The 15,822-nt window shown below is 45.2% G+C and overlaps 1 protein-coding gene across 2 annotated transcripts in view; it reads right to left on the reverse strand.

Moving 5' to 3' along the window:
* CFI (complement factor I) overlaps positions 1-15,822 on the reverse strand; it is a 325,763-nt gene that overhangs the window by 206,222 nt on the left and 103,719 nt on the right. The gene's annotated exons all lie outside the window — the stretch shown is intronic.

Below are 15,822 nucleotides of genomic sequence, written 5' to 3' on the forward strand. Positions count from 1 at the left end.
GGCTTCGCGCCCAAGGGTCCCAGTGACTATTGAGAATTGGACGTCGGCATTTATCATTTATGCCAGCGCATATTGTGAGAAATTCCCGGCGCTGCTTAAATATATGGACGTAATTAGGAAGGCTTTCACGAGTTTTGGGGGTTTTGCCTGGGTACGCTATGATGAGGAATTTAGAGCAAGAATGGCGGAGGACAGTCAGGCTGTTTGGGTGGAGATAGACATGGATCTTTGGCTGCAATGGATGGCTCCAGCGAGGCCTGCCCCGACATTGCCCACAGCAAGTGGTCTGCCTGTGCCTTACCGGCCCTTTCTTGGTCGCCCCGCCCATGAGGGGGCAGGCAGAGGAGGCAGAGGACAGCCCTCAGCAGCATGTTGGGCATTCAATAAAGAAGGCTGCATGAGGTGGATGTGCAAATTTAAACACGAGTGCAGCAGGTGTGCGGGTCGGCATCCGGTGACAGATTGTTTTCAGGCAGGGGACAGTGGGTCAGGGTGAGGTGGGGGGAAGGACCGCATGCCAGGTAAATTGGGGTGTTCTGGTAGGTCGGGCTCAGTTTATCGGTAAAGGAGTGGTGGGGGGCGCAAGGTTTGATGAGAGGTTTTGGGGGCGATCCAAAGGGGTTAGGAGAGGGGTGAGGAGGAAGATGCTTAGGAGGGGCAGTGGAGGGCCGCAGGGGGGATGGTACTGTGGAAATTGTTAAGGGGTGGTGGACGTCGTTTGGAGGGCATGGACGACGGTGGCGAAGCCCTCACGCTTGCCGCACGACAAGGTGAGTAAGCTTTAGGCTGCATGGACGGGGGGTGCGGGAGAGCCTCTGGTGCAGCAGGGGGAAGTGATGAGATGGGTCTGCATTGACGCGGGTGCACTAGAGCCCCTGGTGCAGCTGGGGAAAAGAAGAAAAAAAAAAAAGGAGCAAAGAAGCAAGGTGCTGGAAGTGGAATTTATATGGAATGGACTGCCTGGACGGGGGCGCAGTTTTGAACCCTGGTGCAACGGTGGAGAGGAGTAAGGCAAAAAAGGGGTCTGCATGGACGAGGGTGCACTAGGGCCCCTGGTGCAGGTGGGAAACAGGTGGTAATGGACGCAAGGAGCTTGAAGATTAGTTATATGGCATGGACTGCATGGACGGGGGTGCAGGTTTGGCCCCTGGTGCAGTGGTGAAGCGGAGTAATAAAGAAAAGGGCCTGCATGGACGGGTGTGCACGTGGGCCCCCGGTGCAGGGTGGGCAACGCAGGGCCATATTAAGGTGACGGAAGGTGGGGGCAAGGGTGAGCAGGAGGTTAATATGTTAGAGGGAAAAGGGGGTCTAAGTGGGATTAAGTGTATGGTTTAAAGGTTAGGTGAAAGGTGCAAAATATAGGGGGACGAGTAAGAGAGGACCGGGGATGTTTCCGGAGAGGGATAAGGAGATGGCCAGGAAGGATAGGTTCCTGAGGAAGGTGTTACTAGTGGTGTGGGAAATGTTAGGAGGTTGGAATTTTTAATTTGGGAGGGGTGCAGCATCTGAAAGTAGCAGGCTGGGTTATTCAGAGGAGTAGGTGAAAAGTTTGGGACGCTGGAAGTAAGGGAGATACAAAGGGTTTGTCAGGGACCGGGGCAAACGGGATGTCTTTAAAGAATTTTTCTGTAGGTAGCAGGATTGTTGCATTTAGTAGGATGTTGTTGATTTGTAAGTGATTTTTGTAATTTCTTTTTCAGATGCTGCTAGGAGGTCGGGTCAGATGCCAAAAATCTGGTTTGTGGGACATGCTATGGTTAAGTGGGCGTGGAAAGAAGTTGAGATAGGGTTGTTGGCAGGCAACTGGGTTGCAGCTATAAAGATGTTGTGCTAATATGGTCCGGGACTGGGGGGCTGCGCTGGGATCAGTTGCTTCCTATGTTGGCTGGGTTGAGGGAAAGCTATGGGCCTCCAGATGGGGTGATTATTCATGGTGGGGAAAATAATCTGGTAAGGAATATGGGTGTGGCTCTTCTTAGGAAAATATAAAGGGATTTTGTTATGGGTCCGAGAAGTGTGGCCTCAAGCATCTGCAGTGGGGACTAAGTGGTTACCGCGGAGAGTTTAGAGGGGAGCGAGAAATTAGGGAGCGATAGGGCGGGCATGGAAGGGGATAAACAGAGAGATGGTAGAATTTTGTGCATCGGTGGCGGTACAGGATTTGGACCATAAGGAGATAGTTTAGGAAGGATTCATGAGGTTTAGAGAGGATGGTGTACACTTGTCTGTTTTTGGGAATAATCATTATCTGGCGGACTTGAGCTCTTGGCTGGGAGATTGGTTAAGGAGTTGGAGGTAAGGAGAACTGGTGGGGGGCAGAAAGAACACCTCGGTGGAGGGTTTTTCTGGTGCCGGGGGCATGGCCCCTTTAGATGTGTGGGGAGGGAAGCACAATGGGGGAATGGCGCGGGAAAGGATGGGGTGGTGCTGTTTGCACAAGCGGGCCACCCCGGTGGAACAGGTATTGAGCCTGGAGGGGCATGGCCCCGGGGAGAAAGCGGGACGCCTGGAGAAGGGGAAAGGAGACGGTAGGGTCCAAGGGATAGTTAGGGAGGAAGTGGTTTATTTAATTATTTAATTGTTGGGGGGGGATGAAAATGTTTAATTATTTAATTGGTTGTTTAAAATAGTTCTGTAGTCTGTAAGGCCATGGAGCCAGGTAAGCGTTTAATTGTAAGCTTTGGCCTGTCACATTAAAGCGACCTTTTCCACTTTTAAATGAGTCTGGGTTTTTGTGCAGTAAGCCAAAATGTCCTTTGACTTTGTAATGTGTTTTATGGGCTATGGGGTCTTTTACTCCATAGGGCTTCATGTGTTTTTGTTATGTGTGTTACACAGCACCCGCAGTGCAGTAACACAGGGGTGTCATAGTGACCCCCACACATAGACTCCATACTCTGGAACTGACTACTGTCTCCCAGGGCATGTAAAGTCACCATTGGTTTTACTAGTCTAAAATTGTGAACAGAGCCAGTACAAACCATCATATTGTGGAAGTACTGGTAGGGGTAATTCGATTGCCCCTGGGTCTGCTTTCCAAGGGGGCACTGTCCAGTCCCCCCTTGTCGAGTTTCTGGCCGGTGGCAGTGGATACCACGCGAAATATTCCACCGGAATATTTCCTATGGGATTTTTCCATTCATTTTAAACGCACCACTCTTTGGTGCAATGTTAAAGATACCGCCGGGTTATTTATTTAATATTTATTCCCCGGTTGGGTCTTTTTGCCAGGACTCGGTTTTAAAATGGCGTTTGTGTTCGCCTCTGTAACTCCAACCCAAGTCGAGGCCTTTGGTCCTCTTTTGGCGGGCTTCTGCACAGAAGCCTCCAAAAGTGGTGCCACTCTGTCTGGGTCTACAGGATGTGTGGGAGGGGGGAAATAGGCACCCTGGACTGAGTTGCCTTGGCAACTCAAGTCGCACTCTTGTGTGATTGGCCCAGTGGTGAGCCGCCCGACTCACCACTTAGCATGTTTGATTGACAGCTAGGCTGATGAATGGGGCTTTTGCTGCATAAAAGCAGGGCTTTGGGGACTGGAACTTCAGAAGTCGCCAAAGGACCTAAAGAATCCAAAGAAGGGAGAAGCTGAGCCATCTACAACAACGACTCCACCGGTGGAGCCCTGCTGTACGAAATTCACCACTTTCCCGACGACAGAGAAGATCTTCTTCCAGGAGAGTCTTCTTCCCTTTGAGCTGGTGGGACCAACCAGTTCGCCTTTTTCGCCTCCTGGATCGTCTCGTGGTCGAATCGCCCGTGCCAAGCACCCCGGCGGCCGGATAGCCACGCTTCACCACTACCGCAAATAAAAGGGAGGTACCTTTTAACCGGGAAACTCCGCGGCTGGTTTCTTCCCTGGCAGTGCAACGACCTCCAGCCTTCCTCCACGTCGAGATCTTCTCTTCCCCTGGACGAAGCACCGACTTGCACCTGCTGCCAGGAACAACTGCCCCCTTTGGAGCTTTCTCACCATTTCAGGTACTGTGTCCCGCCTGGTCTCCCTTGTAACAGACTGTTCAAGGTGTCCCGCAAATCCTTGACTCTCTATCCTGGGGTGACCTCAGACCCGTTAACATTACCTTTCTATCTTGATCCGACTTCTTTTTGACTTTCCTGCAAAGATTTTTAGTGCATTTCCACTGTGTGATCTTGGGCACATTCCGCCTTGCTCTCTCCAAGAGTGGGCCTGGCCTATGAACTTTTTGCTCTACAGTAGACCCTGTCTTTCTTGACTTGCTGTGGTTCTTTAAAAGTGTTGGTATTGTGTGTTTTTCCTATTTCTGCCTTTTCTCTCCCTTTTTAAATAATTATTGGAGTGCCATCTATGGTTACGCGCTCACCTCTGTTGTGCTAAATAAGTGGTGTATTAACCTAGACTTGTCAAATAATTAATTAGGGAGGTGTATATATTTCTAGTGACTGTGTTTGAACTTGCTTGACATATTAGTGCCAGTGTATTTTTACAAGTGTGTTTTTAAATAAATAATTATATACTTTTATACCAAAGCTCTGGTCAGTGTTTGCTTGTACTACTGTATTTCTAGCCCTATTGTGTATACTCTATATACTCCCTAACTCTTCTTGAGAGAAGTCTGACTGCTCAGCCACAGCTACCAGGTAAATCTGGGTGGTGCAGACTGCTACCAATTGGGTTTACTGCTAACACCTGTAGTCTTAAACTTTTTTCAGTGGTCCCTAAGGGAACTGCACAGGTTTCTGCCTAACAGTGCAGTGTATAAAGATTTTGGTTTTGACGTGCTTCAGACATGAATGTCTATACATCTCTTTAGGCCCTCAGACCGGGCAGTCATTCTTTTGTACATAAACTAGCATGGGCAGAGAGACAGATGAAAGAATATAATTACAGTTTATGGAAGAAGAGTAGTTAGTTTTGTTCTCCTATACAAAGCCTGTATCTTCTTTTATTTTTATTTTTTATTTACATTTAGTTTTATAACAGTCAAAACCTAGCCCGTATCAAAAACCAACCTGTGGTAAAAGTGGTCAGGGGTACCTTGGCTCCCAAACAGAGTCTAATGTCCTCAATAACAGTCAAGATCAGATTCTGCTAAAATGAATATTTTAAGGACATTCTTCTAAGGTCCCTTTAGATGGGGCATAGAAGCAAAACATGAACTCAATCTTATTTAACCCCTAGTCAAAAAGGACAATACGGGCTGGTGTTGGCATTCCATCTTGACCTTACAGGTGCCAGAGGTAGGATGCCAAAACGATGGTTTGGTCCTCTGTTGGAATATCCAACCCACCTCACAGCTGGTTACTCTAGCAAGTACCAGCCTCAAAGCTAGCTTATAAATAACAGACTAGCAACAACCTTTTTCAGATACAGTTCCCCTGCATGTTTCTGCTTCGAATCATTCCAAGGAAATATGTGTACATTAATTGTGTGTCCCTTGCGCACTACTGTATCCTTTGTGTTTAAACATAGCCACTTTTTTCTTTGTTTTTACAATATGGTGTAAATATGATCTAATATTTACCACACAAACAGTACTAACACACCCAGGCCTCCAGATAAGGTGTGTATGACGCCTTTTTATGCATGAAAATCTTGTAAATACGACAGCTTTATTATTTTCCTGTGTACATTTACACACACGTTTAGAGCAGCGGGTAGTGCAAAGGTCAGGTTACTTGACACAAACCAGAAAGCTTCTTTTGATTTTTATCTACATGGATGTAATTGCATGCCATGGATAAAAGCTTCTGAAACAGAATGCATTTCTCTGAAGACTTTCAAAAAAACAAACTGCACACTGTGATTGGTTTATTTCCATTCAGCTTCTCCTGTGTTGATGCTCATGGTGCAAACAGAAGCTCTATGAATATTTATTTTAGGATGGTATTATTAATAAGATGGAAAACTAAGTTGCAATTGAGAATTAACATTTTGTAACAAATTATGATTTTCTTTGCAGTGAAAGCAAAACTGTATTTCACAATTGTATTTTTCAGAGTTCCTGTGCTGTGTGCATAATCATGCGTAGGCAGATAATTGTTACACTTAATTTACACTCTAATTATAAAAACAGTGTGTAAAATGATGACTATGCACGGTCTAGTTTACATCCAATCAACCGTGCAGTCAATGGGGTACATTACTATAAAGGGACAGTGGAAGCAGAGTTTTTGCTTAAGGATGAGTGTTTGGCATTACACCAATCACAGGTGTTCTAGCCTCTCAAATCGCCAAGACTACAATTAAAACATCCAAAACCTGACTCTCCAGGAGGTGCAAGCACTGTTCAAAAACAAACAAATGAGTTACATTTTTTATTGAAATAGATACTCAGCAAAACCTACCCCTCTCATACTCCAGATAGGTATTTTACTTTATGTAGCGCTTCATACATGTTTCGTCCAACATCTATGAACTGTGATTATTATACTTCAGTCGATACTCAGTTAACCTAACTTGTTGCTGCAATCTGTGCATGATCTGTAGGGTGTGGGTTTGAATCCTGGCATGGCCAACTCAGCCTTTTTATCCTTTCAAGGTTGATAAAGGAGTACCGACTTCGGTTTGGTGATAATTATGATAAATATGTTCCAAGTATAGCGCTTTGCCAAAAGCGTTATCTAAATAACCATTTGACCATGAGATTAGATATAGAATTTAGCATGGAGTCCTTGCCTCCCTGCACTGTTATATCATAATATTGGCATACCATTAGGTAGTAATAGCTCCAGGAAAGGAGGACTTTCATTAAACATCTACAGACAATTCTGCTACCTCAAAACACACAATACAATTCATGCTTGCGTTACAATGTAATTGGTTAGGTTTTTGTGTTTTCAACATTTAAATATATACAAGGGAGATCAAATGGGAAGACCTTCGAGAAATAATTAAAGGTGCATTCTGTCACAATGCAAAATGCTGCCACATAGTAATGATTTCCATACAGTTTTTGCACAGGTCGGCTGGATGTCACATACATTTTACTCTCTTGCAAAGGAGAAAAGTCATTTTTACTCTCTTAAAATCACATTTACTCTCCAAGTTTAAAAATAGGGAGTAAAATACTCCCACCTCAAAATCTTATCTGGAGCACTGAACACACCCATGATTCAGACGTTGGTTGCCTGACTTAGTACCGTACCATGTGTTATGCTATTTGTATTGTTTTCATCTGATGAAGCATGAGTACTAAAGATGTTTGCCCAGTCACTGGACCTGGGCAGTTCCTGGGAAGTACCTGCTAAATAAAGCAGTTTTTTAGCATAACATTGTTGCCAGATGGTATGTGCATGGATTAAATCCAGAAATAAACTATTCCACTATGGGATACTTAGCTTACTTTTGAAGCTTGGATAAGTAATGATACTAATACAACATAGTAGGCACACAAATGGGATTGTAGTGTCAACAAGTTGATATGTGGTTGGAGCCCCCCTCCCCCCCTTTGTTTTCTAGGATGCCAAAATGAAGTTTGAGGACCAAAGGGCGCATTGCTTTGGAGCTCATAACGTCCAGATAGTCTTCGTAACCCTGGACCTGCTTAAGATAAGTGGGATGATATTTCCATTTTCCTAGCTATTTCTACCGCTCTTTCCAGCTTAAGGGCATAAGGCAGAGAGGTGCAAAGTGACCAGTCAGAAAAAAGGTGCATGTAAAACAAAAATGTTTTGTGAGAATGTGTGTGTGGAGGTACAATTTGCACACGTTTCTGTCTCAGAGAGGCATAAGGCAGAGCTGAGGGTAGCATGACCATATATTGTTTAGACAACCCATGATTTAATTTGGTATCCAGCAGCATGAAAGAAGGGAGTAGCACCAAGCATATATTATTGCGACAGACTCAATTATTTGCTTTGGGCAGAAAGAATGGGGCCACTTTGGGTATATATTACTGAACATGGTCTCATATTTTCCTTGGGAAATGTGTTTTACAGTGGCAATGATGGTATGTACTCTTTGATCATCAGCATCATGAACACATGAGAAACGGGGCAATTCCGGCATATATTGTTGAGGCAGGCTTATAATTTGCTTTGGGGCAGTATAGGCATATTATGTTTGGTTTGGGTTCAAATAAATCAACTCGAGCTACCTGGAAAACATCTAACATAAACAACAATGATTATTTCCACCACATTCAAGACCCCAGGACCTCCCCTTTCCCTCTTTGTCAAGATCGGGCAACAATCCTTTAATTTGTGAGACCTTTGGGATCCCCTCTTTCCCACTACACAATGACCTCCTAACTGCCCTGACCCCATGCAGGCAGTAAGAGAAGAATGATTTGTGCGGCTCAGTGCCGCAATGAAAGTGATCCTCGTACTCTGGGCTCCTTCAAGTGCCGATGGGAGAAGTTCCAACAGTGACTGAAGTTGAACCCTCTAGGTAAGAAAATCAGTGATGCAATCCAAATTATATCGATTGAGCAGGGCAACATAGAGCATTGTGCCAGCATTAGAGTGGCCATTATGAATGTCACTGTTATAAATGTGCTGTGTGTAGAGGTTGTTTTATGCTATAATGCAATGAGTTGAGAGATCTTATGATCTGCTTTGGGCACAACTAGGACAACATATTTGTATAGTAGCAATGCTGGTTTATATTGTCGAAACCGGCCTTGTGACTTTCTTTCAGCTGGACGGTTACGTCTTGCTCCTTTACTGAGCATTTGGAGAACCAGATCCTGCTGACCAACGCCCCCCAAGAAGCAGGACTTTTTCCATAGTTCACGCCCCACCCCCACTCCTGTCATGCAATAGATGCAATATTGACAAAGGGTGACCTTGTTTAAGTGTTAAACCTTCACTGCACGCAAACAGAACAGTTGTGACAGCTCACCTACCAGACAAAGCAGGCCCTATGCAAACAGCAACAGAGCACTTCTTTCAAACAGAGCAGGCACAGCATCGGAAGCAGCAACAGAAGCTTAGCCAATACACAGAACAGTTAAAGAACAGCCATGCATGTGCAAGTACAACAGGTAAAACAGACAGCAGCAGTGCAAGCTGCCCTCCCACACAGAACACAAGACAGCACAGAATCAGGAGTGCAAGCTCCACTCACTGAAAAAGGAACAGCACAGGCAACCGGTATGTCTTTTGTGATACTTCAGAGGGCTTGCAGGTCACCTCGCAGGTCAGAGTCAGTGAGACCAAGTGTTAGGCAGAGTTTGTGTGCAGTACCCTCTAAGACCACTACACACAACTATGACTACAGGTGTAAGCAAAACCAACCTTTGGTATAAGTCTGTACCACACAGTTTTTGGTAGCAAGCTGAGCAGCCAGGCTTATCTCAAGAAGGAATGTGAGCTTGTAAGGGTGTTACACAAAGGTCTACAAAGGCAAGTATTCAGATAGACACTTATACTCAAGGTTTCTTGGTAAAATACTTATTAATTTATTAAACAATCATTTATAAACCATTCACTAAATGAGGCAACCAATATCACACAGAAAATATACTATAATACTAATTACTAAGCAGTTGAGCTACTTTGAAGTAGGAGCAAAATAACATTGAAGTAGGAGCAAAAAGACATAAGTTAATAAAACAAATATTACAGTTACTCTAAAACAGTGCAAATAGTTTGAGTTCACCAGAGGAGTTGATTCAATGCAATAGGTAGGCCAAAGTCAATGGGCTAGTGTCTTGTATAAGTAAAAACGGTTCTGGTATGTAAAATGGAAAGGTCTTTGCCACGGTTCTTAGAAGTAGTTCACGTACGAAAGGTTTGCATGTCGGGTCACAAGCTGACTAGGCCAGCATGTTGCCAAAGTTCCACAAACTTTCATGGTGAGAGGTAAGTTCTCTCGGTCGGGTTTTCACAGTACCTTATATTGAGGAAAAAGATGCAGCTGAAGACTTCTGTTCCTGGCAGTTCCTGCAGATCTCGCTGTTCCTGAGACTCAGTCGTGGGGACAAGAGGGAGGATGTCGGGGGACTCTTGCACTGCACGGGGATGGGTCACAAAAGCTGGCAAATTGGCAAATCTTCGATTCCGGTTGCTGTTCTTCAAGCACACAAGCTGGTGTCCTTCCCCCTGGTTAATCCTAACCAGCTCCGAGAATGGTATCCAGGCGGCTTACGAGTTGATTGGTCGCACCATCTCAAAGGAAGAAGTCATCCTTGAAGGGGCTTCTCTGTCAAGATGAACTTGGCGAATCCGACCTGCAGCAGGGTCCACCGGGCAAACCAACGGTCCAGTAGTTGCAGCAGACGTCCTCTTCAGCTCGTCTTTGGTTCTTTCGTTCCAGTGGTCGATTCTGCTTTCCAGTACAAGAGACTCGCCTTTAGTTTTCTCCCATTCATTCCAGTCTAGTTGCCACTCAGGCAGCAGGGTGGCTGTCCTTGCCAGACAGTCAGCCAGCCAATCACGCCAGAGTGCATTTGGGTCTCCTAGGAGACTAAGCAAAGGGAGTTTCGTGCATCTCCCTCACTTCCGCCCACCCCAGATACTCGGGCGCCAGAGGCGGTCTTCAGTCCTGAAGCCCACCAAAGGCGTTGAAACAAAGGGACCAAACCTAGTTTGGCACGCAGAGAGAAACTCTAGAAGGACCTTTCCAAAAAGAAATGGCAATAAAAGAAGACTGGGACCTGTTTAAAGAAAGGGGGTTTAGGCGCCATCTTGAAAAACATGGCTCCCGCGATTTTTAACTACCTGTGTTCGCGGTCGAGAAAAATCATGGTAGTTCATTGTAAAACCCCTGCCACCTGCCATTTCAACAGGAAAGGGTAGCATTTGACTGCTACATGAGTTTCTAGACAGAGGGGATACTAGGTAACCCCTCCAGCACTCTATTGTAAGATAGTGTGTGCTGGGTGTAGGAATTTAAAAAGACTAGTAAAGTCAATTTAACTTTACATTCTCTGGGAAACAGTAGTTTATCCAAGAGAATGTGTTTAAACCTTGGGACAGCCTAAAAAGCTTCCCTATGTCACTGCACTGAGGGTGCTGTGTGACACACATGAAAAATTATGCCTATGGAAAACTCCATAATCAAAGAAATTAACACAGAAAACAAACAGAATTTAAAAAGTACAAAGTCCCAAAGTCCAGCAAAAGAACTGGGGGTCTCTAAGGTAGAGTGGAATTAGCACATTTTGAGAATTCCAGGAGTGAAGCATCCCGATATTCGCCTCTGCCTCTCGTGCCTTCCCAGTCCTGCTTTCACAGCGGAAACAGGAGGGGGTAGGGCAAGACTGGGGATGCAGGGCAGGCAAGAGTCTGTGGAAGGGCAGTAAAACAGGAGGGCAATTGGCAAGTGAGTTTAGAGATTGCTGGCTGTGGTTGTCTCATTGACATTGACGATATTAATCTCCAATTTTTTAATGCAGATGGCGTCCACACAACTGGCGCACAACATCTCAAATCCCAATTTGATGCTGTGAGATGGTGACAGATAGTTTCTTTTGCATTTGCGTTGTATAAACTTGGGCGTGTTATATTTTTCTAGGAGAATTTCTGCTCTGCTTGTTCATACAAATAACAGTTCAGACATTAATGTGACAGGAAGGCTTGGCAAACACCATTAGAAGGATTTATTGCCTTTCGTTCCAACTAAGCGTTGTCGCGTGTCGATATTGCTACTCATCATCACCTTCTGAAGAAGCTGGCAGAGGTAATGGAGCTCTGGGATTTCAATTAAGGTAAGTACACGATGCTACTCAAGATGGAAAGGCTGCTGATTCGTGATTAACATCTCTCAAAGAATTGCCATTTGTTAATAGCTGAAGCGAAGACCATTTCTTCAGTGGGGCACCCAGAATAACAAAAAAATGTGAGGAACCCATGTTTTCGTTTCATTGCAAACCAACCTCCCTTCTCGAGAGGATAGCTTAGGGGCAACCTGCTCGCCTTGAAAGCAAGACGACAGGGAGCAACACAGGTTCCATCCCCGGATCCGCGCTTAGAAACCTCTGGATATTAAGCGCATTATAATAACCAATAATATCATATCATACCGCCCATACATATATATATTTGGTTAGATAAGTAAAGAGAAGCAAGGGGAAAAATGGGGGAAGGAGGCTAGGGAGAGGGTTGGTGGGAAAGAGGGTATGGAAAGGTTAATAGGATGATCATGGGGGCCTTAGCATGGTAAGGATGCCCGGAGAGGACTTTGAGGAAGCAGTACACAGAAGGGAAGTGCTCTGCGGTTCACATCTCATAGTGTAACTGCTTTTGAGCAGCGGAGGAGAAGAAAAGCAAGCAAGGTGGGTCATGTTCCCAATGGAATGGAATTATGGTCTAAACCCGTCCGAGTGGTGGAAGTGGGGAAAAAGACTGCAGAAACGGAATGGGGTAATATGTGGAGTGTTGGGATTTCCAACATTCCAAGTGGGAGGGGACTAGCTTGGTGTAGTGATGATAGAGGCGTCTAGCATGTGTTAATATGCTTTCAAATGCCAATAGCACAGTGTGAGGTGTTCTAAAATGTAGTGAAAAGTAGGAAGGCGTGCGGTACTGGCCTACTCCTCAAGTTGTGGTCATGTAGCCTGATGTGTTCCTATAAGTGATGCGGAATGTTAGGTGCGGAATGTAAGCTATGACAAACTTGGCAGAGAGTGAGAGCCTGGGGATTCCTCTAAGGTGGTTAACTAGGCAGCCAGGACCTGAAGGGACTGAGTACTCTTTCCCCTTTCTTTGAACAATAAACATAAGTGAAGACAACCAAGAAGTGCCAGAGGGATCTTTCACACATGTAGGGCAGGATTGGCTTCGCCATTACACTAGATGTATGTTTTTTGTTCATGTGGTTCAACTGGGAGTTTTTGGCGATGTCACTGGAACTGGTAGTACCCCTAGCACTGAAAAGACGAGAGGGCTTGGCCTCCAGGTGGACGTGTTCAGGAACTGAGCTTAACCAGTGGCACTGGTGTTCATGTTGCCAGGCAACGAGTGTCCGCATCTGGTGAGTCTGCTGCTGTCAATAAAGGGAAGCCGCTAAGGCGGACTGAGGAGGTTGAAGTAGCTGTGGATTATTTGAACTCACAAAGAAGAACATGACATTGCCAGAAGTTTCATTGGGAAAGTAGAATGACGGTGCAATGTGGCTGGTGGACAAGCAGACCCTCCTGCATCTTGAGGATAATTCAGGCCTCCAGGAGGATGATCATTTTGTGGAGTTTCAATAGTGGGCAGAGGAATGACCAGATTGGTATACGGTGTTGTGCTGTGGTTTACACAGTCATGTAATTAATCAATAAGTAATTAAATGATAACCCTGAGGCTAGATCTGCTTCCATATCCATTTATTTCCATTCCTTATCTGCCAACCGTTTTCCCTGCCCGCCCCTTCCCTCACCAGCCTTCCATCCTCCCCGTTCCATTCCATTCCTTTACACGAGGCCCTATTCTATATTCTACTGAACCACAACACCCTATAAACCTGTTCAATAAAGTCACATTCTACATATGTTCTATAAGACGTGAGGGTTTGCGAATAGTTCTCTGAGGGTGACCAGTTGACCCATGAGCATGAGACTCTTTACGAGACAGTTGAGGTGGGGAACCTTCGGGTGACGTGACACTGGGCTCTTCATCTTCTTCTCTGCCTTATGTGATTCTTCCTCCTGATCATCTTGAAACATTCTATGAAAGAATGATGCATTCCTAGTTATTTAACCATCTTCCCCTAAAGCCGTAATCATGGGTCCTTTGACCGCTGTAACTACCAGAGGTTCTGGTTTGTATCTGGTATCTATCTTCCTGCGTTGCCTCTGTTGAATTAGTGCAGTTTCACCTACTGGTATTTGGTGTTCTTCAGCTCTTCCCTTGCAATCTGTCCATTCTTTAGCTTTCTTTCTTTTCTCATTCTCCCTTTCTCTAATTCCTTCATCTTCCACAGGAGTATAATCCTCTAGTTGTGGAAGCTGGGTTCTCGGTTTATATTGTATCATCAGTTCAAAAGGAGTGCGCCCAGTGGGGGGTGTTCTGATAACTTCTTAACATTTGCGAGATTGCTTGTGGCATGGGCATGGGATCTGTATCGGCCTTCTGACGTGTTCACTTTATTGTGCCCATAAATCGCTCCACAATGCCATTGGTCTGTGGCATAAGGGCGTAATCTTTTGATGACAGAAACCCAAGTGTGCTGCAAATTTCTTGAACTCCTGTCCCTGGAAAGGTGGGCCATTGTCTGTTTTAACTATGTTAGGGACGCCCCATTCACTGAATAACTCATCTATTACTGTCAACACATGGTGGAATGTTGTAGACAAAACATATTTGACTAAGGGAAACCGGGAATATTCATCTATGACTACCAGCAGATGATCTCCTTCGTCTAATGGCCAATAAAAGTCCATTGCCACTCTCTGACAGGGACCATCGGGCATCAGAACTATTTGAAGTGGGCATGGGGGCCTGTTTGATGCAGTCACTTGGCCAGCCACGCAGTGTTTCAGGGCATCTTCCACTATCGCATCCATGTGTGGAAACAACACTTGATTCCTCCGAATTTTCTTCATGTTTGCAATCCCTCTGTGTCCTTCATGCGCTATAATAAGATCTTTCCTCAGGCTTTTTGGAGCCACCAGTCGATTTCCTCTGAGTAATATCTCTTGATCTGTTGTGGCCAATTCACTTTGTATCCTTGCCAACCTCTGCAAGTCTCTCCTATCCACCTCCACATTCTCAAAATGTTCCGTGGCCACGCATCAGCACTTGTTAGTATTGGTAAGTTGAATGGCTGCTTGGGTGGTGGATCAGCCTTACTCTTTTCCGCAAACAGTTGCTTTGTGGTGGCCGGGGGAAGGGCATTGAGGGATAAGTATGCAATATACTCCTATTCCTCCAGTTGCATCGCATCCTCAGGTGCCCCACCAGGGTGTCTAGAGAGATAGTCTGTAGGATTAGCCTCCTTCCCAGGCCTGTGAACTATGGAGTAATCATATTCCTGTAGACGGATACCCCATCACTATGCGAGGAGGCATTTTAATTTTGGGATTTCCAAATAGAGACAGAAGAGCCTGGTGGTCCGAAATGAGGACAAATGTTCTTCCAATGACAAAGTGGTGACATTTTTCAAACCCCCAGACCGCAGCAAGGCTCTCCCATTCATCCTGTGAATATGCCTGCTCAATGACAGTCAAAGCTCTGCTGGCATACTCTACAATGTGCCTGTTGGACTTCCCTTTTGGATCTGTTTGAGCTAGGATGGCTCCCAGGCCAACCCGACTGGCATCCACTGTAACTTCTGTATCCCAGTCAGGATCAAAGTATGCACGTTGGCGGGCATTGGTTAGTTCACTCTTGTTCGCATAAAATGCTGCTTGGCAGGTTTCATCCCATGTGAACATAAGATCTTTCCTGAGGAGTTGTCTGAGTGGATTGGTCAGCACTGCGTAGTTTGGCAGATAACGGGCGCAATAACTCGCCACTCCTAAGAAGGATCTCAGTTCTGTCACATCTTGTGGTGCCTTCAATTTCATGATGGCATTGACCTTATCTGGATCTGCTCTTATCCCTTTGTAAGAAAATATGTGTCCAAAGAAACGTAAACAGTGCTTATTAATATCACACTTTGGGCCAATTAAGAGTAAGACCATTGCCTTGGAGGATGGTGTAGACTTGCCGCAGTGCTTTATCATGTTGATCGTGGGTAATGCCAAAAATCAGGATATCATCACTATAATTGAAAGCATTTGTGACAGGTGCAATGAGTCGTCTTATTGTCTCCTGAAATATTTCAGCTGCTGAGGATATGCCAAAGTTAAGACGTTTATATTGGAAAAGACCTTCATGGGTAGTGAATGTAGTGATGGGTCTGGATGCGGGATCAATCACTTAATGATGATATCCCTGATTCAAATCCAGTTTTGAGAATCGGGTGGCTTG

Source organism: Ambystoma mexicanum, chromosome 6q, assembly GCF_040938575.1.
Source record: "Ambystoma mexicanum isolate Mex_15411 chromosome 6q, UKY_AmexF1_1, whole genome shotgun sequence".
NCBI lineage: Eukaryota > Metazoa > Chordata > Amphibia > Caudata > Ambystomatidae > Ambystoma > Ambystoma mexicanum.